We start from the raw sequence: 25,602 nt of genomic DNA on the forward strand, positions 1-25,602 counted from the left end.
GGATCTTATCTACACGGTTGAGTACCTTTCTTTGATGGTACTTTTATATTCTCGTTTGCTTTGAAGTTTATTTCATCAAACCACACCCTCAGCATCTAAGTTTTTTTTCTACTTTTCTCGAAAGTGCTTATCGAAAACCGTGATATTCTTACCAGTAAAAATATTCCCTACGTAATGCTTAAAATATCTATACTTCAGTCATTAGCTCATACGTATATGTTGATTTGTCATCTACGTAGCTTCAAATACAAGGGATTATCCATTGACTACGTCGGACGATTTTCAGACTTTTTAATTAATTCCTCTTCTCTCTCATGTCCCATTTCATCACTTTTTTCCAGTAATTTAAAAATGGTAAATTTTTTTTAATAAATAAATTAAATTAAGAGAAACTATTCAATTAGTTTTAACGTTTAAATAAATTTTACTATAAAATATCAATATTTTTCTCACCAATAGTTGAAATTTAAATATAAATTTTAGTTTTTAATGAATAATTAAACATTTCTCATCACATAATTTTAAATTCTTCGTACTATTCCATCACATTTTTTTACTAATCTGAAACGATCTCTTGGTCTTAAAAAGGTGACAAAATTTTTGGGTGGATATTTATTGAAAATGAAATGCAAAAAACTAACAATTATCATTACAAAAAATAGTCAGGAATGGGACTGATTAATTCAAAATACAAGAATAAAAAAATAAAATACTTTATAAATAAATCTTATTATATTATGTATATATTATCAGGAGTTTCCCTAATAATAGATTCGCATAAATTAACCGCCAATGAGAAGCCAAGGTAAGATGACAGTTACGCAGAGAGCAGCTAGACAACTTGCACACATAGCTAATGGGCTTGCAGTTACTTCCGGCTGTTCCATATCAATCCCATAATCTTCGTCTCTCTCGTATTCGCGTACTTCCACGTCGCATCTAAAACAAACTCGCGTAGCTTTTGGATGTGAGCTGTCACGGCGCAAAAACAATGCTGAACCTTTTCTCTCTAGTTTCCAACCTGGTTCTTGAAGAAGCATCCTTGTCATTTGCATTTTTTCTTCTTTTACTTCCAATGACTCTTTAGCTTGAGTGCGTTTTTTCGTTTTGCCTCGACGAATTTTCTTTATTTTCAATAAACGAATTTTGCCAGCAGATTCTACAACTTATTTACTTGAATCTGAAAATAAAAAGATTTTAATTAATATTTTTAATTAAAAAAAAAAAAAAGTATAAACTAAAAAAACAAACTAGCCAACAAAAAATGAAAGCTGACCTTGATTAAATAATAGTCAAATTAAATTTTTTATAACTTTTTTAAAGTGAAATTTATCAAGAGAACAAATAAAAAAAAAAGGATGAAACGGTTGCGCAGAAAAGTATAGTGATGACGAGGAAAAACAAAAGAAAAAACGGTGGCAAATGACGTTAAGGAATAAAAAGAAAGAGCGAAAATCCCGAGAACTCTAGAAAGTAGAGAGTGTAGAATTTTTTATAACTACACAACAATCATGTTGATTATTCAAATGTTCTTGACGTCAGAAAAAGTACAATGGTTGCTCGCGTAAAACGAATCTTTGTAAGTTTAAAATAATAAAGGTATGCCGTATTGCATGTATGTATGAGCTAAATTTTGAAAACAAGCGATTGTTGTACAACAGTGGTGCTACAATAAAGTATATAGTAGTATACAAGAAACAAGAAACAAGTTTGAATGAGATTTCTTTAGATGCGTGAGTGTAAGCGTGAGGGCCATAAATTGTGATAATATTCGGATTGGTACGCGCCAGAAAATGACTTGCCATGATATTATCTCCAACAAAAGACTATTTGAACTGATTGTTATCGTATAATAAAACGGATAAGTTTTTCGAATGGTACAGTCTTGTAGGTTATCAGGAAACATTTGGAGATAGGAAATTTCCATTTACAGAGATGGTATTTATAGTGGTATTAATACAGAGATTAAGATAATTATCAAACTGTAGAATAAAAATTCTAGTAATTCTTACTTTTTTTTTTATAGAGATAATTATTTTTGAAAGAGCTGAAATCGACTAATATTTACCAAATTAAATTATACTTTTTTTATAATTAGATTTATAATGCACATTATTTATTTCTAAATTTTGCTTGTTGCTAATATTCGCATTAAAATGAAAAGAAACGCAATTTTTATGAAGTCAAAATTTTATTGACCTATATTTATAAAATTTTCAATTTTAATTTGGATACTTATTATTATTATATTGTATCGAACAATGTATAATGTAATTAGGTTATCAGACAGAATATGTTCGGTAAAATGTTTTTAAACGGGACATTTAATCGTACAACCTTTATAAAATTCTCATTAATTAATCATCAAGGTTGTCCATTAAAATTAATAGAGATAATAAGTATCTTTATTCAATACCCAGGATATATTGTCGCTTGTAGCATAAAATATTCTACGAGAATGCAACGTCTTTATATGAGAATGATTAGATATCTTTATAGCCATCAGTACCACGAATATAAAATTTTTCATATAACCTGCATTGAAAATGCGAGTTTCAATGCCTGTTGAGCCAACCGAAACTAGACAATTTCAGACGAATGCGACAATTTTCTGCCCACGAGATGAAGTTGCAGCTTTATTTTCAATCCTATCAATTGTTTGTTTATTTTATACCTTTATAATTGTCATTCTAACCGTTAACTGTACTGACATATCATAATTCTGTTATTAAGCATAAATAAGAATGACAAAAGAAAACTATTCAATTTACGAATAATGTTTGATAAAAAATAAACCATTACTTTCGATTTTATTATAAGTTTTATAATAAAATGGTATTTTCGCTATTCGTCTGAAACTATCTAGTTCTGGTTGGCTCCAGACATTGAAACTAGCATTTTTAATGCAACTTATGTGAAAAATATAATGTGTGACGCGGGATGAAACACGATTTCAGACTGAGTGATGCCAGCCCTCGCTTCGCTCGGGCAGGCAACTTCACTCTGGTCTGAAATCGTTTTGTTTCATCCCTAGTCACACAATATACTATTAAACTGCTGTCTGGAAGCGTATTACAGATATTCATTAATTCATCACTGGCTCAAGGAGCGAATTTTAACGAAGGATAAGCTTCAGATGATTAAAGACCACTAAATGAAAAATAATCTAAATCCTTTGAATTTTCTAATAATTAGAAAAAAAAAATAATCAAAGTGATAAAAAAATTTGACAGTAGTTCTCAAAGTACTGAGTAGCAAAATTATCAAATTTAATCTAACGAAAAACTATTCATCTTACAGCTGATAAAAGTTGAACAAAATTTCGTGAAGAGCAAAGGGTTATTTACTTAAAAAATGTGTTGAAACTTAACCAATTTCCTCAAAAACTTTTTTCAAAATTTATTTTCTGTATGTTTAGAAGAACTTAGAAGAATAGTCTTATTACAACATCAATAAAATAATTCAAAAGAAAATTACGATAAAAGTTTTTACAAATATAAACTAAAGAAGAAGGAATCCAGCTTCAGAATCTTAGCATTCAGTCCAGCACAGCTTGGTTAATAATGGTTTACCTGTTTTAAACTACTATTGGGATAAAATGTGTATAAACAGAAGAACTTGGTACCCGAGGTGATTTTGTGGCTTCCGATAATGTTCATAGTTAGTGGAGGGAAAGTTTATTTGCAATTGAAGCAATTGAATGCACATGTTACCTCTCGGTCAAAAGAGCAAAACTTGATAAGTAAACGAACTGAGTAAAGTATAAATAAGAGAGGAGTTCAAGATACACGATCGAGGAACATCATCTGCAGCTCGAGTGGCAAGTCAATTTGAATAACTTTTTCTTGGCAATTTCAGCAAACGACTACTTTTCTTTGCAATGTATATTTTTTAATATAAAAGTTTGGCAGCATTTTACATTGTACAGGTAAACAGTATTAATGATGGTAACTTTGCTTTTGCATTAACAATATTGAATGGAAATAAAAGCAAAGAAGCAATAAAATAATTACAAATTTATGTACATTCAGAAATAAGTAAAGGCTGGTAATAAGTAGACAACGCTGTGCACTTTTGCTTCATGAAAAGTTACAGTTCGCAACTATTTTAAACATGAAATACTTTCAGCTTACTTTAACCATCTTTTCTCTCAATTTATCCTTTATCGTGATAACCATCCATTATTTGTAGTAAAAACTTTTCAAAGTCTATAGAAACAATTGTGACGCTCGAATAGTCATTTGAGAAAGGGCTTTGTTGTTATTGATGTCTATACGTATACCTAAAGTATGAATGTTTAAATTTTAACAACCAAAGAACTTAAAAAACCAATAAGAAAAATTCATATTCAACTTTTTCTTACAAACTTTCTGTCATACTAGAAGTTTTTTCGAAGTTTTTTCGAAGTTAAGATAAAAATAATTTAAAACAAAGTAAAAGTAAATTTGTAAAGAATCTGACAAAAACTCTTAAGCTGAAGTTGAAGTTTGAAACAATACCATATTCTACGAAAAATTACAATGAATGACATTTACAATAACAATTTTCTGCAGAATTAATTCTGAAAAAGAAATTACATAAAACATTGAGTTTATAAAAATTGGCACTTGTTCATTTTCTTGAATTACTATCAGGAAGTAATGAGAGTGACATAATTCTGGCTCAATACGTGCACAAACTATTAAGAGACTTGTGTTGAAAAAGCAAAACAAAAAAATGCTGCCAATTTAAACATAAAATAATAAACAAATTTCACTTCTGGCATAAAATCAATATATTGGAGTCACCTATGTCAATTGTTAAAAAATATATTAGATATTATGGACATTTACTTTTAACTTCTTCTCTCTATTATTATCAGTTAAGATATTAAATTAATCAACAACTGAGAAAATATTGACATAAAAGTTATTGCTGTTTGTTCTGCAAATAATAAGCTGTTACGAAACATCTTGCTAAAATTTTATACGAATTAACTAAAATTATCTTCAGCTTTTGAATCAATAAACATTTTTAATTTTATACTTAGGCAGTCCATTTTATTAATTATTAATGAGTGATTAGCGAAAATGATGTATTAAATTATTCCAACTTTTTAAGAAATTTAATTTAAAATATAATATTCAAATTATTTCTTTCAATTTTATTATACTTTAACTAAAATAGATATTTTCGATTCATATGTGCGAAGTGAGGCATTCTCAGGGCTTAAAAATTAAGACACGAGTCTAAGAAATGGCGCGTTTACAATGGGGCCGAGTACGCAGATTACCCCCACGAGCCGTTAGGCGAGGGGGTAATCTGCGTACTCGGTCTCATTGTAAACGAGTCGTTTCTTTTGGCGAGTGTCTCAATTAAGTCCTGTGAATGGCTCAGTTGGAACATATGTATCGAACAATATTTTTTGTAACGACTGCTTTCAAGGTTCAACAGAGAGAAATTATTATTTACAAAGAAATATTGTAATTAGCTGAACTATATCAGTTATCAAAGAATTTTACAATGTTTCGTTAATTCATTCACTGTTCACGTAGATTTGTAACAACTTTTTTTTCTAATTTTAATTAAAGTGATAGATAATCATAAATAATATAAATAATACACGCAATTATGGTTAGTAATTGCACAGAGTTGAACATATGATCGACAAGCTGCTATTCATGTGTGGTTATTTGATATACGCAGGCGCTAGAATTAGTCTTAGTATGCTGATAGTTTGATTTGTAGTGGTAGTGGCGGACATATACATTCTATGAATCTTATACATTTATTGTAGTTAATTTTCATTCCCGCACGGTCAAGCAGTTGGAAAGTTTGACTCCGCCTACTTTCCCGCACGCTACTATAGTGTATGTAACCATCACGAGAATACGCAACTTTGCGTTTGCTGAGCAAGGCTCGAATGTTGAACTTTGGAAGCAGGAGTTACAATAGTATATTACACACCTGTGGCAAGAAAATGAGAAATGTCTCAGAACACATATATGTTGCCCGAGGCGAAGCCGAGGTCGACATATATGTGATCTGAGATATTTATTATTTTCCTGCCATAGGTTTGTATACTATTTTTCTGTCCGACAGAGGCGGAAAGCGGCAATTTCGTTTAGCGCAGCGGGCCGAAAGTTGCCACTTTCCGCCTGGAGGGCAGAAAAAAATATTGTTCGATACATATGTCCCAACTGAGGCATTTACAGGGCTTAATTGAGACACGCCAAAAGAAACGACACGTTTACAATGAGACCGAGTACGCTTACCCCCACTCGCCTAACGGCTCGTGGGGGTAATCTGCGTACTCAGACCCATTGTAAACGCGCCGTTTCTTAGACTCGTGTCTCAATTTTTAAACCCTGGGAATGCCTCACTTCGCATATATGTGTCGAAAATATCTATAGCTTATGAGTATTAAAGTTTGAAACTTCTATAAGCCAGTATGAAAAATTGTAAATCTGTCAGAATTTTTATCTGATGAAGTAAATTTCGATAATTTTGAAAATATCTAAAAGTTATTTTTCCTAAAGCAAAATTTTTTTAATTAAAAAATAGTATTGTTTGTGGTTGGTTTTTGTTTGGATTAGAAGCACTCACGTAATGACCTCATCCTCTTTCTTGACCTTGCTATATCTCTTGTCTATTTGAGTCCACAGACGCGTATAATTGTTCGCTTTCATGTTCAGTTATATACGTAGTGCACATCGACCTGAGCAAGAATAGATAGAGAGATAAAAAAAAAAAGAGGTAAGTAATAGAATGAATTGTGTAGATAAGAGTATTTTGTGCCGTAAGGTTTTTCTCAAAAGGTAAAAGAGACTCTTGAACGTTCTTCGAATGTGGATTTCTGAGTTTTAATCCTGTCCCAGTTTCTCATTGAAGACCATTATAGCTTGAGAACCGAATAAGTGCAAAAAAAAGAGCATAAAAGTACGAGAAGTTGTTAAAAGAAGAAAAATGACACTGATCATAGACTATAGCACACTCTCCTTAAGAAAATGGTTGTCGCCAACTTGAACTCTCTTTTTATCGTTTATATCTTCTCCCTGAACTTCGAGAAGTCTTTTAGTTATTTATAAGAAAGAACCCGAGTCGAAATTCGAGTTCCGTTTTAACCGTAATTTTTTCCCATCTCAATTTTACGGTCAAAACAGACTTGGCGCTGTATTGATAGCTCATTTAAACTGAGCCTGGTTTCACCGTAACTAGTGGAGTTTTGTCCCATTCTACCACGATTACGGTCAAACCAGGCTTGAAATAATGATAATAATAATAATAATAAATAATAATAAATTAAATTTTAAAATTCTTAGGGGTCCGGGTTCAAATCCAATTGAAATCACATTTATTTATTTTTTTTTTGTTTTAATCACTGCAATAATAATTATTATTATAATTAATAATTATTATTGTTATAAGAAATAAGTAATAGTAATTAATAATAATTGTCATTAACATAAAAATTTGTAATTAACAATTATTACAATTACTACTATCAAAATCGTTTATGAGCACAAAATAATATATAAATTAATTTTGTAATAGAAAAACAAAAATGGATGATTTCCCAAATTTGAGTCTTTTTTTTACGAACAGGGGTTATTTATTGTCCAGTTTATACATATTAAGGAGTAAGGAAATAGGAGGAAAGGATTACTTATGGTAACTTAACCTAATACGCTTCGTAAATAAAGAAATAATTAAAAGTCGCTTTGCCCTAACCGAGAACCGAACTTGGAACCTATCGCTCGTCAAGACTTACGCGCTACCCGCATCGCTACACTGCCGATTGGTAAAAGGCGAATCTCAGTAGTCTCATACACTTTTTAAATGACGCGTCTTGAAATGACTAAGTTCTGAGTGGAATCTGAAAAAGAACTTTACGGAGAAATTAAATGAATAGTAATAATTATATTTATAGACATTCAAAATTGAAATTTAGTTACCCATTCTCAATTATTAATCTTATACTTCTATTTTCAATTGTAAGATTCGGTAATTGCTTATTTTCATGGGGTGTGAAATCAACATGATTAGATTATTTTCTACTTAATAGATATTTTTTTTTTTTTTTAGAATAAATCTAAAATAGAAAAATTTTTCAAAATTTTTTTCAAAAATGTTAATTTTGGGATAAGAAAAATTATGAAACGTTTCAATTTTTTAACTAAAAACAAATTATGAAAAATTTCAAATTTTGGGTTAAAAAAAAGTTTTAGCAAAATATCGAAAAATCGATAATTAAAAAATTTTTTTCTACTTGTAAAATAATTTTTTAATCAGAGTAAATCTAAAATAGAAAAATTTTTTTTAATTTTTTGAAAAATTTCAATTTTAGAGTAAAAAAAAAATATGAAAAACGTCAGTTGTTGGATTAAAAAAAAAACTATGAAAAAATATCAAAAAATTAATTACTTTTAAAAAATGTGAAATCAAACAATTACCTGCTCTACTTATATATTTTAAAACATTTTTCAGTGAAAATATGTGAACTAAGCTGAATTTAGAAAAGAATAATATTTTTTCCAAAATTCAAATTTTTGAAAGAAAAACCCTTCTCTGAGATTATTATTGTTGTTATTATTATTATTATTAAATTTTTAATTTTTAAATGTCAACTTTTCATGTTTTTTATTAATTTAAATTTTCGCGCCTAAGAACTACAAGATGGCAAGAGAAATAATAATAATCAACAAGATGACAAATATAGTAATAATATTTATAATGATAATATTATACTCCTGGAAATTTTTACGGTAAAAACAGACCTGCGTACGCCTGTTTTAACCGTACTTATTCTCCGATACCGTCTTGTACGGTCAAAATAGACTCGATTTTTAGCGGCATATTAGACTTCAAAGAGTTGGGACATTTTTACGGTCAAAACGGGACTCGAATTTTGACTCGGGAAGCCGCTGAACTACTGACGAACTTTTGAAAAGACTTTGTCTTCATCACAAACATCAAATAGGGTAAAATCCTTAGACTATGTTTAGTGGACAACTTTTACGGCTTTTTGTTAAAAATTAGAACGTGAGTATCGTTATCTGTCTTGAAATTATAACAAACGTAGATATGTATATATATAAGCAACCACTCTACCATAAAATGATATCATTGTGAACGTATAGTAGCCCGTTCTCTTTAAGTTTGAAAAGTTACGTCAAATTGTACCGGCGAATTATATTGTTAAGGATACTTCAACTGCTAGGCTATTATTCCGGTATATAGACTTATCTTGGCGAATTTATTTTTTTTTGCATCACCGACTTCCACTATGGTCTAGTGAATCTTGTCATTCGAAGGGAATAAAGAAAGCTTCGCACCCATTAAATAAAGCTGTGCAGGAATTTTCAAGAAGAATCTAGAATTGATATAAAATTTTTCGCAGAAAGGGAAGGAAATAATGCTGTTATTTTGCTTGCGTTATATTAAATTTTTTTCCACAATTTAAATTAAACAAATAGAGAAAAAAATTATTAACAGGAAATGTTATTAAAAAATTTAATTTAAGTATGACTGTAAGAACTTGGAGACTTTATTTGGGAAGAGTTAAATTTTTAGAGGAAAAAAGTTATTTTAGAATACTGTTTAAATAAAAAAAAAAACATTAAACTTTTAATTCCAAAGTATGAAAGGCAGAAAAAAACACTATTAGCAAATTTCATTTTCTAAAAATTGTGGACTAACTACAATGTCTCGGAAGGCCTGGGTCAACTCGTTTCTATATTTATTTAAAAAATTTAATTATTTTTTCTGTCATGACGAAATAATTTAATCTAGAAAACTATTATCAAAGTACAGTTTTTCGAATCGCCTGTGAATACAATCTAATAAACTCGACTCGTTCCTGTAATCGTGCGACATAATCACTCTCGGGGGTACATAATACTCACAAAAAGCTTACCGGTCTTTATTTCACATTGGAAGTTGCATTTATTTTAAAAAGCAACAATCGTCAGTAGAAACATATATTTTAAATTACATTTCAATTTTTAATTTTAGCTTCGTAATTTTATAGACGAATACGACTGAAAATTTCTGATGCACCGTAAAAAATTTTATGTTCAAATTTTTTATGTTTAATATATTAAGCGTTTACCTATAAATTATACAAAATTGTGTATTTTTCATTTATTGTTACATACGATTTGTATACAAAATTATGCAAAATTTTTTATTGTGTGACATCAACTCGAACTTTTAAAAAAATTTTAGCGACCAAAAAATTGATGGCTCACGTTGAAAGTTCATAGAAATTTAAAATTCATCCAACTTCACAAGGTTTCGAACCCGAACAAAGTCATGAGTTCGGCTGACTACATACAAACTCTTCTACTTATAATTTTCTACAAATAAGACTTCAAAATCATATATTTTATATTATTAGTATGAATAATTGATAAATATTAAAAATTTCTCTTTTAGCCCCGTGTTAAAAAAAATTAGTCAACTGAATTGATGTCAAGCTATTCGTATGATTTATTATAATGAAGGCAAATATTTCATAATAAAGGCAGCGGCAAAGAGTGACATTCTTTTGTCAAAAAATTAAAAAATTTTAATGCTTCAATTCAACAAATTCTTGAGCCACAAAATCCTAATCTGGACAATAATTTTTCTTTCTGCACTGAGAAAAAAAAATTTTTATCCAGAAAAAAATTTCTTGGCTCAAGAATCGTTTAAAATAAATTTTGGTTTTTTGACAAAAGAATATCAATATCTATCATGACAATAAAATATTGGCATTAATTTTGATAGATTAACAAACGAATAGGTTCACTTGAATTAAACAAAAAATAATTTGATTAATTCGATCAATTCTTAAGACAAGAAAATATATTCTTGAAAATTATCAAGAATATATATTCTTGTGACAAGAAAATTTTCTCAAGAGTAGTACTTTTTTTTCTCAGTGTGCCAGTCAATAAGAAAGTTACAAGTATTTATAATAACTTTGTAGTAAATCTAATGTTACATTATTATACTCTTAAAGATAATATACGTGAATTTCTTTAACTTTATAATAGATAAAATAAAAATAATAGCTCAACTACTGCAAATAGCAAAATTTAAATTGATATCCCTAAAAAATTACGATTTAAATATAATTATAAATTATTACTCAATAACTCTTTGAATTATGCATACAGCTCGGGTCAATATACGGTTTACAATGCTTAGTTAATAGTCGATCAGCGACTACATTGTTTATCCTGCTTATCAATTATATATGCTAATATCTCGAATGAATTTAAAAACGATTGGAAATATAGCTCTTTATTATTAGTTATTATTACGAAGTAATCTAACGCTTTATATTTTTACAGAATATCAAAAATATATATCATACAAAATAGTTGAATACTTATTATTATTATATATATATATATATACATATATATATATATATATATATATATATATATATATATATATATATATATATATATATATACCCACACTGAAAAAATATATATACGTATATATGCTGACAAAATACATACACGTCGCACATATAAAAATATATACGCCACATACTTTTTTTGCCCCCGTATATGCGGCATATATTTTTTCAGTACGGGTATATATATATATATATATATTAGGGTGTTTCAAAAGAAGACGAATTTTTTTTTTTCTTTTGGTGTCTAAAAATTGATAGTATACCTAAAAACAAAAATTTTGGCGCCCATGTGAGCTCTTAATATCAATAGTAAGATTTGCCTGTATCCATTTCTTTATTTTCCATTTAAATAACACGGGAAAAATTTTTTTTAATTTTTTAATTTTATTACTTTGGAACGGTTCATCGTAACAACAATCTGAAAAATGATATTAGTAGGAAATTTTACGCTCTACAAAAAACGTTTGAAGACCAAAGTTCCTCAGATTAACGGCTTCAAAGATATCCGCGGTCAAAGATAACACTAATAAAAAATTTCAAATATTTTCCAATAAAATTACAAAAAAAATATCACATGCTATATTTTTATTATTTTTATGTTAAATTACTTTAATTCCGTTAACCTGAGACTGTAAACTTTTTTTACTAATTAATTCAATACTTAACTCACGAAATGCACTAATATATAAATATAAACGTTAAAAATGTCACATAAATGATTTTTTGGTCTTTCTTATAACAAATTTATTTTATATTTTATAAAATTTATAAATTTTTGTAAGAGGAAAATGTAAAGTTCCTTATTACACAAACTCACCAAACACTCATCATTGCATATTATTCAAAATAATATGAAAATTCTGTAAATACGTTAAATCAATTAAATCTACTATAAAACTTGATCAAATGATTTTTATTTGAAAAATATCAACAGAGCTTTATTTAGCTCTGTCGGTACAGAAGTATTATACTCATTTAATTTGAGTGTTGTAGCTAATAAGCTCTGTGTTGGTAAGCCTGGTTGTTCGGTACTAACTTCATTTAGTTGCTTTGCTCTCAACGCTCTCAACAGAAATGGTGCGTGTGTATTAGTAGAAAAGGCTCTTAGTAGAAAACTGTTGTACTTGCCATGCCGACACCATATTTTTGAAATTGTTCTTCGAAGTGCATTTGAAGTATACTGGCCTGCTTCGTCTGGCCCAAACGTTCCAATTTATCAGAGATTTAAAAAGAAGTGGGATGAAATTGACCAATCAAACTTTACGGCTGGTATTTGTGACAAAAAAGTTTTGGAAGTAATAACACCAATCAAAGATGAGATTTTGAAATTCGTTAATAATCAAATAGAAGTAAAATTTTTAATCCAGCGCTGAAGAATTATTAACTGATGTTAAAGTGGAAAAGAAAAATGTATAAAGTTCAGTATAATTGAGGAGCTGATTTTCAAAAGGGTATCTTTTCATATTTTAAAATACCAGTTTTCTGAACTTTTAAATACTATTTACTTTGAGAATTATGAACATTTATAAATGAAAATCGAATTGCAGCTTCATAACCGATTGCACTTTATAGCTAAATTAAAAAAAGTTCAATACAAATATTTATAATTGAAGATAACTAGTTTTTTGTCTCGATTAATCAAAAATCAAAAGATACCCTTTTGAAAATAAGCTCCTCAATTATCAATTTTACTCTGATTAATTAACTTGCCGTCGTGATTAAAAATATTGAAAATCAGTTTCACATGACTGTTATACTTTTAATCATCTTTAACGATTAAAATTGCGTTTGTAAAATATTTTACAACTTTTACCTCACATCAGTTAATAATAATTAGTCTTCTCAACTTTGAAATTGCGATATAATCAATTTCATTTTGACTTATAACTTTTTGTAGATGGATCATTGTCGAGACGATTACCGTGAACTTCTGGAATTATCATTAATATTTTTGGGTACTACTACCACAAATATTACATTTAAGCATCCTGGAGCGGTCCATCATGCAAGGTGGATGGCTAAAGCAATATATAGTTTAAAAATTTTTTATTCAGAAATGAATTTCATCTTACTAAATCGGAAATAGATGGATTACGAGAACTTTGTTTATTTATCATAATATTCTATTTAAAAGCTTGGTTCACTGCGCCGTGTGCTATAACAGCACCTAATAATGATTTAACTTTGATTAAAGAATTAATTTCATATGAAAGATTTAATAATAGTCTTTCACAGACATGCTCACAAAAATTAGCCGATCACTTGTGGTATTTAAACAACGAGCTGTCTGTTTTATCTCTCTTTGATAAAAATGTTTCAGTTGGAACAGAAAGAATAGTTCATGCTCTTAAAAACTGTAAAGCCAATGAAACTACAACAAATCGCTTTATAATAGATAAGAAAAATTTAGAGTCATTATTAAATAAAGATCTTAGTCAATTTATGTCTATGAGATCGATTAATATATTTGAATCGTTTGATTTGTCGTATGAGTTCATTGATGAGGATGTTACTTTGTGGCCTCAGAATCCGAATTTCTTAGAAAACTTGGAGTATTTTGGGAAACTTCAAGTTGTGAATGATGTAGCAGAACGCGGCGTGGCATTGATAGAGCAGTATAATCGATGCTTAACGAAAGATGAAGAACAGCTTCAATATTTGTTGCAAGTAGTGACAGAACATAGAAAACAATATCCTAATTGCAATAAAAGTAATTTTATAAAACTGTAATATTTTCAAGTTGAAAAATTGTTGTAACAAGTTGTAAATATAGTTTTTGTTATAAAGAATTAATTGTTCAATCAAATTTCTTAATATTTAGTAAAAAAAAATAAATTTGTTATAAAAGAGACCAAAAATCATTTATAAGATATTTTTAACGTTTATATTTATATATTAGTGCATTTCGTGAGTTAAGTATTGAATTAATTAGTAAAAAAAAAAGTTTACAGTCTCAGGTTAACGGAATTGAAGTAATTTAACATAAAAAATAATAAAAATATAGCATATGATATTTTTTTTGTAGTTTTATTGGAAAATATTATAAATTTTTTATTAGTGTTATCTTTGACCGCGGATATCTTTGAAGCCGTTAATCTGAGGAACTTTGGTCTTCAAACGTTTTTTGTAGAGCGTAAAATTTCCTACAAATATCATTTTTCAGATTGTTGTTACGATGAACCGTTCCAAAGTAATAAAAATTAAAAATTTAAAAAAAATTTCCCGTGTTATTTAAATGGAAAATAAAGAAATGGATACAGCCAAATCTTACTATTGATATTAAGAGCTCACATGGGCGCCAAAATTTTTGTTTTTAGGTATACTATCAATTTTTAGACACCAAAAGAAAAAAAAAAAAATTCGTCTTTTTTTGAAACACCCTAATATATATATATATATATTTTCTATCAATATTAAACAGATAAAATTGTATGATGGTAAACAGTATTAAATGTCATGTATTGAAATCAATCAATCAATGACTACATAATTTTAAAGACTGGACTTGGACTCTGCTCCGAATTCATAGTATTATCATTATTAAGTTTCCGATAAATAATTTATCGAGTTATCTTGTAATCTTGTTGGCAATGCATCTTGTCAGCTTTCCGATTCTAAGTAATTTGATCGACTTTCGCCAGACTTATTTTTCATGTTCTTTCTTTATTTTATTTTATTATCTCTCATAAAGCAACTGAATTACTCCTCACGTTCAAGTTCGTGTCAGCTCTTCAAAGTCACGTTTCATTAGCCATGATGAATGAGAGAACAGTTTCTAAATAGATAAGTAAAAAAATAAACTAATAAACGATAGGTAAGACGAAACCGAATTAGAACATAACTTTTGTACACGGTATAGCACATATACTGTATGAACGAAGTTAAAAAATGAATCTTTTACTTTTTCTTTCCTCATGTTTTCGATGACAGCTTTTATTTCCTGAATTAATAACTTTCGATCCCTAGAGATAACCAGGTCAAAACTACTTCGCAACTCAACATTAACTGAATTCGGGTAAGAATTATATCAGCATGGAGGTTGTATTATTGTTCTGGGAGTTACAAGAGTATCATCATGGGAATATAATCACTTAATGAAATGTACTTTTTTAGGAAACTTATGGACCCTATCAATGAGTATCCGACATTTTTCACCTTGAAAAAAAGTTTATTAATCTTTAATACAACACAGAAAAAAAAATTAACTTGAATCAAGTAAATAATTAAAAAAAATTTCATCTTCTTGATTTGAGTAGAAAAATTCTTAAACTAAGAAATTTTTCTTGGTTAAAGTAAATTTTACTTGGTTTAAGAATTTTGCGTCTTGATCCAAGATAATGAAACCCTTCAAAATTATTTTCTTGGTTTAAGAATTTTTTTCTTGATTCAAATTAATTTTTTTTTTTGTGAACATATAAGACCAGAATGTTGGCTATTGCAGTTAAAAATAAATAGAATTAATATTTGTGTTGCAAAATAACTAACGTAATTACTACACCCAAGTGTGTCATACGAACGCTATTAATGTTATGCTCATGAACTAAGTGTTATTTCTATTTAAATTCAAATGGCTAATGATGTAATGAAGCACATAGAAGAAGATAAAATAATCCCGAGTCAAAATCTTTAATAACTCAACGTTATTCCAAAGTTTCCAACGTCTCAAACGCGATTCCAACGTTTCCAACGTATACAACGTTATTCCAACGTTTCCAACGTCTCGAACGTGATTCCAACGTTTCCAACGTAACAAGCGTTAATTCAATGTTTTGAACTTTACAAATAAATAAAAATATATATAGACATGAAAGACAAAAAATTTATATAATGTATAGTGATCATTCCACGCCAAATCGACCACCTTTGAACCCGATCCCTTCCAAATTTTTTCAAAGTGGGATTCCTTCATTTAATGTTTTTAACTTTTCACTAAGAAAATTGAAAATTTAAAAAAATCGGGAAGTTATGGGTTTTACCCTGTTTTTTGAAAATTGAGTTATAACTGATGATATATCATCAGATCTTTACGTTTTGAGATTCTAGGCAGCTAATTTGACTTTTTCAAAGTGTTATATTCTATTTAAAATTGTTGATTGTATGAGTGTAATTTTTTAACAAAGAGATTAGATCATAAATCAATCCATGATATAGCTTCCAATAAATAATTATTTGATTATATATATTTATATATTTATTCTGTATTTATATCTAATTATTGATTTTGTATTTATGTTAAACAATCGTGTAAAAATGTCATGTAACCTATTTAAGTGTTTTTATTAATAATTCACTATTGAATCTAGTTTTTAACTCTCTTTTTATTTATTATTTTTGCAAATTCAGAAATAAAATGATTGATAATTATTTTTTAAATTGAAAATAATATTACGTTGATTATTAACAAATCTATACTAATAAATAAAGAGCTGGTTTTTTTTGTCCGGTTATACTGCGAAAACTACTGAACCGATCGGAATAATACTTATGCCATAAGATGCAGCGTGTTTCGGAGAAATAAGGTTTTAGTATATGATATGTTGGTGATTACTTATTCGGAAGCTATATTTCTTTGACTTAGAAATAATGAATATTTATTGTAACTGAATTTAGACTAATCGATTGTCATTTGTTTAAAATAAATTTTTTAATTCTATTGGTTATGTTTATACACTAGGCAGATTTCTTCACTTATGAGACCTGCAATTTCTTTAACCCTTCAGTACCTTCGCTATAAGAATTTTTCTCACGCAACAACATTCAACTTATAGGATGTCGCTGCAGTGCAAGTGAGACACTAAAAAGAACGTGGGTACTGAAACTTTCAATGCTCATTAAATAGTATATTACACTACAAGGGCAGAAAGTTGAGATTTCTGCACTGCGCACCATGTGCCCGAGGCGAAGCCGAGGGCATCATGGCGCGCAATTCAGGGCTCTCAAATTTCTACCCTCGTAGTGTAGACTAGTTTTCTTGCTATCCGGTCGAAAGTACGCAAAAAATTGCGTTGAAAAAAATTGATGCCTGCCCCCGACATTTGCGGCACGAGCGAAGCGAGTGCTGCTGGTCGGGGGCGCAGGCATCAAATACACCTGTCAATAAAGATACTAATTTATAATCTATCATATTACTACTTTCTTTTGAGAAAAGATCTTAATTTAATTGAATAAATTTAAAATTATAAATATATTATAAATTAACTCTAATTTAAAAATAAAAAAAAATAGAAAAATGAAATAATAATCGTAAAATGCATAGAAAAAAAAAATTAAGAAAAAAATCTGTGTATTTTTTCAAATAATTATTTGTTCAATAATGAATTTATTTATTTGAAAATATCTATCAGAATAAAAAATATTTCTCGTTTTTTTTTTTGTAATTTAAATATTTAATAAGTCTCATTTCATTAAAATAAATATTTATTTTCTTTAATTAACTTAGTTTCAACCTAAAATCATCGACACATAACAAGACAGATACATTCATAACAATCACAAGTAAGGTTAGGCTTATAAACATAAGTAATAGAGTGAGCGCGACTACCGACTTTCGGACTTTCTGCCGCCTCGTGTCTCGTTGTCAGTGCATGAATACATTATTTCGGCTCCCCGTCGTAGGGTGCATGCGCGACGATCACGGCGTAAAACTGAGGCTTTCTGCCATGAAATCGCAGCGGGAACCCCGTACTTTCGACCGGCGTAGTAAGAAACATTTTTATTTTCATATCAATTATTATTCATTTTTGTAAAAAAGACACGGAAATGTTATAATGATTGCACATTGAAAGTTACAATGAATATTAGCCAGAATAATTACATGGATAAAAGGACATGTCAATTCGATAATAGAATTGGGAATCTGTGCAAGTCAAAACAATACTCTAATTAAATTTAAAGTCTAGATCTAAAAATGCAATTCTATAAACCGCCCATCAGAGCGGGCGAGTAACAGCTAGTATTATCTAAACTAAAATACGAATAGTTTAAAACTATTTTTTTTATTTACTCTGCTCTGCAACTTTCTTAAAATAAAAATTAATATATAATTTTTATTTTTAATTACTATTAAATAACTATTTCGCCATACATTAAATGGTTATTTAATTATTAAATAACTAATAACTACAAAGTAAATCTTTTTGTAATTTATTTGACACTCTGTGAAATTTTTATTTTTGAGATTTCTCAAAACCTACTGGTCGGAATTGGTTCTAATTCACAGAAAATCCAAATTCGGTGAAATTCTTTAAAAACGCCGCTAATTTGGTTCGAATCATTCAAAAATTATGAGATGCTTTTACACACACACACAATTTTCAATTTTCTTGGTGGAAAGTTAAAAATATTAAATGAAGGAATCCCACTTTGAAAAAATTTGGAAGGGATCGGGTTTAAAGGTGATCGATTTGGCGTGGAATGATCACTATACATTATATAAATTTTTTGTCTTCCATGTCTACATATATTTTTATTTATTTGTAAAGTTCAAAACATTGAATTAACGGAATTAAACATTGAATTAAGGAATCTGGCTTAAAGGTAGTCGATTTGGCGTGGAATGATCACTATACATTATATAAATTTTTTGTCTTTCATGTCTACATATATTTTTATTTATTTGTAAAGTTCAAAATATTGAATTAACGCTTGTTACGTTGGAATCGTTGGAATCACGTTCGAGACGTTGGAAACGTTGGAATAACGTTGTATACGTTGGAAACGTTGGAATCGCGTTTGAGACGTTGGAAACGTTGGAGATTTCGACTCGGGATGATATATAGTACCAGTCTAATAAAATTTCAAGTTATTTAAAAATCCAGATAGTATTTTTGATTTTTAATTAAAAATGTATTTAAATGATGATGGATATATGTCAATATATACAAATGCGGAATTTCCATTCTCAATAATAAATGGAAGCCTAGAAAGTTTTAATTGTAAAAGTTATTTTGTCATTGATGATTTATGACTTCGGTTACTATCGTGGTGCTGGATTTATTTTGTCGCTAGTTAATTTTTTTTAAATACTGTGGCTGAAATTATATTTATTTATAATACTCTGAAATTGTTATGATTATACACTGTGTACTACTTTCATTTTGTCAAGACTATATTTAATATTTTTCAGTAATTTAAAAACAAATTTGTATTTACTAATAAAAAGTTTTAAAAACTGCAATAGTTGCCATGTAATAGAAAAATTATAGAAAGTAATTAGAGATAAATACGAATTTAAAAGGAAAATTAAAATTAATACTGATAAATTTTTCAATCATAATGCTATGAATATCTCTTTTTTTAAAAATCAGTTCAAATTCTCAACATTGTAATTATTATTATTATCGTTATCGTCAGGCGAACAACTTTTACTTCAAATAGTAAATGCAATAAACAAGTATGTTTGAATAGCAAAGTATTATTTAACACAAAAACCATAAAAAATTATTCGGTGTGCAGTATATAAATGATAACTTTTATAACTGTTTAAATTTATTTGTTTTATTGTACCTTGCGTTACATTGTGTACCTTTTGATTATGTAACTTTATACCATGCTATCGTTTATTCTGGCAAGTTTTTAACGAGAAAAAAATCACTATAGATGAAAAATATAGTCACTGAATAGAATAATAAATTTTACGTGTTATTCACTAAATAAACAAAAATTAGAACCTAAATTCATTGTTATAGTCTTTCATTATTCTTTGCACTATTTGTTCGGCATACAGTTTAAGAATTAAGTATTTATTGACGTCAACTGATAAGAACTAATTCAGTGACGTCAATGAATAATTACTAAACGAAACGAAGATTAGTGTGACATATGTTTGTGTGTGAATCAATGAATTGGTCCTCTGTGTTAATGTTCTTTATTTTTTTCATGTTATGTAACATCTATTTTTAAGTAATGGCACAAAAAGTCATTCTGTTCCAACAAAGAAATTGTACTCGACAACGGCACAAAAAAAATAGAAATATATGAAAACATAGAGAATACATAAGTGGAAACATTTCGCATGCATATCAAAACCTCTATCTATATCAACGTTATTGAAAAATGATTGCTCATAAATTCTCTTTATAATGATTTGTAATGTAAATAAACTAGTTGGAAGAATTAATTTCTGATGGAAATAGCCCACGAATGTTATATGACATTTCAACATATTGATTTGCGTTAAAATTAGCAGTTAATTAAAAGCGCTTTAATAAATATTTAATTCTGCTAAAATAACTAATTATAATTTATTTCAGTCGGTAGAACTAAACTCTGAATTGTATATTATATAGAATTGTTTAATCTCTGTATTGTTCTGCGTTTTTGAAAAAATAATGTTTAAAATATTTTGATTACGACATTGCTTGTAACAATACTTATTTTCGATACATATATCTCAAGAGAGGAAATTAAGTGAAATTGAATTGACGACATGAGCTTAAATTATAAACTAAAACCTCAATTTCAATTCAATCTAACGTATTCTAGCATAATCATCTATTTTTGTACATGAACTAAATTACTTATCTATTTTGTTGTCTATGATAATTTGTTTTACTATCAAAAAATTTTAATCAAATAAAAGAATGTAATGATTTTATTGACAAATACTCATTCACATCATATTGTGGTCATATTAATAAATGAACAAAGTATTTAATATCTGTAAAAAGTCAACGGCTGTTCATTAAATGGAATATTTTGACACTATAATTATATTGCATTCAGTAGTAAATTAACTTTGTTTTGCGGTTGTAGTGTGAACTTTCGAAAGTCAATACACTACTGATTTTTATACGCAACTTTAATTAATTAAATTTTGAATAACGTAAAAAAGTTACTGAACCACATTATACACCACAAATTAACAGAAATTATTCAAAGTGAACTTCAATAAGTTTTCCATTAAATGTGTATTAGAGAAACAATCATTTTATCTATCAAAATATTTTTAATTAATTTAAATAATACTTGATTACACAGTACTAGGATGAATCATATCGTTCGATAAAGAACACGCTTATGTATTTATTTATTTATTTATTGATCGATGTATAATCCAAAGTTCAAACTTCAGATTTACTTATAAAAGTTATTCAACTGGTCATTATTATTTTAAATAAAAAAAGTTTTATTATTTTTTACTGCTTATAAAATATAAAAACCGATAAGTGAAAAAATGCAATCTTTACTCAATGACTATTAAACCACAACTGGAAAATGAAATAACTTCATGTATTAAAATCAAAGAAATAAAACTTACCCAAGCGTCACAAATAAAATGTTGACTTTTTGATAGATTTTACTCAAGAAGAAGTTGAAAAATTAATAATCGTCAACTTAAATTCAACAGAATAACATTAATAAAAAAAAATTTATGCCGCTTAGGTAACTCTTATTTATCATAATATTTTTTTGTTTAATTTAAAAGGTTTTTTTTTTTACACTATTTAAGGTAAAATCTTAACGATTATTTTCGCAATGTTTTATTTTTACTGGAGATAATAAAAATTTTCAAGAAATTCAATATTTATGATTTACAATCATTGCCACTAAAGCCGTTACATATTATACGAGTAAGCAAGAAAAACACTTTTTTATCAAACTCTTTATTTTAATTATTTAAGCTAAATCCTTCAAGGAGATTCCTAGTATAGAAGTAACGCCGCTCTTTAAAATACGGTGAAAGCATAAAAATAAAAAGATTAAAAACTATAAAAAATATAAAACTAACGAGGAAGCAAAAAAAATGAGATTACACACGGAAAAAAAAAACTCGAAAAATTACAGTATAAAATGTAAAATCGGTCCCGTCGTAATCAAAACTAGAAAAATTACAGTTTGAAATAATATTTTTCTAAATTCAATTTTTTAATTTAATATTCAGAGCTTTCAATGTAAATATAACATTCTACAATGTAATTTTTATAAAATCTGTAATAATTACATTAGAAACTGTAATTTTTCGAGTTTTCATCACGAAGCGCCACGTTGCATTATATACTGTAATTTTTCGAGTTTTTTTTTTCCGTGCAGAGATTTTTAATTTAAAGATGTTTATATCGAATAACAAGGATTTATGCTACGTTACTCTTAATAATAATAATAACAGTCAACCCATGATATTGATTTAGGGATTTAATCCAAATAATTACTATAAAAATCTAAACAGAGCGGCCTCTCTGCAACTATATTTCATGTTAATGGTATCAGCTTCCATGCAGTCCACTTGCCAGTATATACCTGTTTATAACCGACCCTTCGAATGAATAACTAGTACAAGAGCGATATTGGCAAAATTTACGTGAAAACACGCAAATTTGAAAGTACAGATTTGGTGTGAGAGAGAGTTACTCAACTGAACCGACGAGTGACAATGAAATTCAGATAATATGTTTGTTTACCGCTTTATATTCAATGAATTATTTGTATAGAATGATACATAAATCAAATCTCCAATAAACATCGAATATTTGAAAACTTTTGATGTTAATAAAAAGGACCTAAGTATTAAAATTATTATTTGCATTTTCTTTCAAAAAAACGATTGAAAATTTAATTTCTTTTAAAGGATGCATAAATATTTTCCGTTTCCTGACTAGTGGATATATTTTTCAAAAGATAGATACGATAGAGTGCATTTCTGAATGATGCTTTGCGTCGCATAATATAAATATAAAGCTTAGTAATACGTTCTTTTGAAGTAAAGTCGTACACTTTGAACTTCTTATTCGCATACATTTCAATACTATATTTATAACTATATGTCCACTATTATACGTATAGTATTATTCCGCGTCTACTGTACACATTGAAATTTATCGAACCCGGATAATGTGTTTGTTTGATATTAAGGTAGTCGTAAAGAAGATTTTAAAAAACGAAATAAAATGTAATCCTAAAATCGAACGAAATCGGATAACTTATCATTACATTGAAAAAGTACTACTAAGGATCGTCAATTATAAAATCGAGATTATTCGAAAGAAGTTATCAAATAAAGCTTTTTTTACATCATAAAGCTACGTTACTATATATGATAAATATTAGTTTCATTTATCAGTATACTGTTGATTCAATAATCAGAATTTTCAGTGTTTTTTCATAATCAAGTATATCAGCAGCTATGTTTTATGGAAGCTTATTTCACACCTAAATAACATTGTTATAACTTTGTTAATATATTAAAGATCTTTAAATTCAATAGACTATTTAATACTTCTTATAAAGAATAGTATTGTGAAAAATGAAAAAAAAATCCTTTTAAAAGTTGATAAATAATTTATCTGTAATTGTTATATCATTACAACAAAAATTTGGTTAAATAATTGAATATGAAATAGATAATCTTAACAGAAAAATTGTCAAGCAAATTAGGAAAAAAATTTGACTTGAGTTACAGAGTTCAAATAAGTATCCGGTTATTGACATAAGGGTTAAATTATGATATACACGAAATGATTCACCTTGAGTGCTATCCCGGTAACTTTCCATTATTTTTGGAGGAATGAATTTTTGATAGCTCCAAGCTATTTCCTATTTTGATTCTTTTGGAATTTCGTAAGTGATCATCCAATTGAAAAATTTATTAGGATCGAGAGCTTGATATATTTATGTGTTCGCAAGAAAACATCCAAATCAGTTGATTTATTGAATAGATAAAACTGTGCGATTAAATTAGGTTTACAGATACTCATTTTTCGACGTGTTGACGTGTACTGAAAATTTGGATTATGAAAGTCCACCTGCTGATAAATTTTTGTAACTTTCCAAAAAGATAATGAAAAATTTTCCAAAAACTCGAGGTTATTTCTAGACCGATTGTATCAAAGAGTTTTGTATTAAAAATGTGTAAAAATTATGGGTATGTGCTTTTTGAGTAGAGAACAAGCGGGAAAATTCTGAACTGGTTTTGAATCAATAATTTTTGTAACATATATTATATTTATTGAAAAATTTAAAAATTACTTTATTAAATAATTATAACATACCTGAAATGAATGATGTGAGCGTTTAAATTACTCATTAAGGTCAAGGAAGACTTGGTATCAGTACGAATATTTTAAAAACCATTAATGACGTAAAAAGTAATTTAATAAATTATAAATTAGTCATTCACAATATCGCGCCAAAAATAGACGTAGAATAGCGATGTACCAAACAACATATCCACTAGGTGTAAAGCGACGCAAGTACTGAAACGAACGTATTCACTAAGAAATAGACGATGTGTTCCACCACCCCACCAACCGCGTTTGGCTCGCGCCCGCGCATCTACTTTCGATAAAGTCAAGTTTTCCATTGGATATTATCATGAACGCGGATAATACCACATCAAGTTTGGAATTCAATAGCCCTACGATGAATTCCAGCTTTTCGATTACCACGAAAACAATGTAATTAAGTTGAAAAATCTGAGTATGACGTTTACAATCTTCCTTAGTAATTTCATTTTTAACTAACATGATTGTTACATTAATGTTGGTTTTCCTTAGAATACCCTTATAATTAAAACGTAATATAAATTTAGAGTAAACCCGTTCAAAATAAACATAATTAAGTAGAAAATTAGAATAATCCAAACAAAAAAGAATACCCACCCAAAAATGTATAAATCAATAAACCGGCAATTTATAAAAAGGCAATTGATTTTACAGTATTGAATTTTTGCAATTAAATTAACAAACAAAGAATTGTTAAATGAATTTTAAATATTTTGTCAGTAATGAAATTTTTATTTTACACACATAGTGAATACGATTGGAGCTGATTAGTGATCGTGTATCACTTGAATTTCCCGTGGTTTTCAATTGGATGCAGAACATTACAGCAAATCATAATAGGATTTTAGATTAATGAAAATTTAACGGGCTTTATCGCAAGTATATTCGATTTAGATTTTGTGAGTCATCTTTCGTTTATAATATTTTGTAAAATAATAGTATATTGTGTGACTAGGGATGAAACAAAACGATTTCAGACCAGAGTGAAGTTGCCTGCCCGAGCGAAGCGAGGGCTGGCATCACTCGGTCTGAAATCGTGTTTCATCCCGCGTCACACATTATATTTTTCATATAAGTTGCATTAAAAATGCTAGTTTCAATGTCTGGAGCCAACCAGAACTAGATAGTTTCAGACGAACAGCAAAAATACCATTTTATTATGAAACTTATAATAAAATAGAAAGTAATAGTTTATTTTTTACCAAACAT

The 25,602-nt window shown here is 28.2% G+C and overlaps 1 protein-coding gene and 1 long non-coding RNA gene across 3 annotated transcripts in view; both read right to left on the minus strand.

Moving 5' to 3' along the window:
* The window catches only part of LOC123271793 (sestrin-3), a 131,909-nt gene that overhangs the window by 82,721 nt on the left and 23,586 nt on the right, over nt 1-25,602 (minus strand). The gene's annotated exons all lie outside the window — the stretch shown is intronic.
* On the minus strand, nt 1,065-24,899 carry LOC123272111. Its single transcript, XR_006511024.1, has 2 exons — nt 24,382-24,899; nt 1,065-1,180 (listed from the first exon to the last, which is right to left on the minus strand). It is a non-coding gene; the product is annotated as an uncharacterized LOC123272111 (long non-coding RNA).

This window comes from Cotesia glomerata, linkage group LG1 (assembly GCF_020080835.1).
Source record: "Cotesia glomerata isolate CgM1 linkage group LG1, MPM_Cglom_v2.3, whole genome shotgun sequence".
NCBI classification, from domain to species: domain Eukaryota; kingdom Metazoa; phylum Arthropoda; class Insecta; order Hymenoptera; family Braconidae; genus Cotesia; species Cotesia glomerata.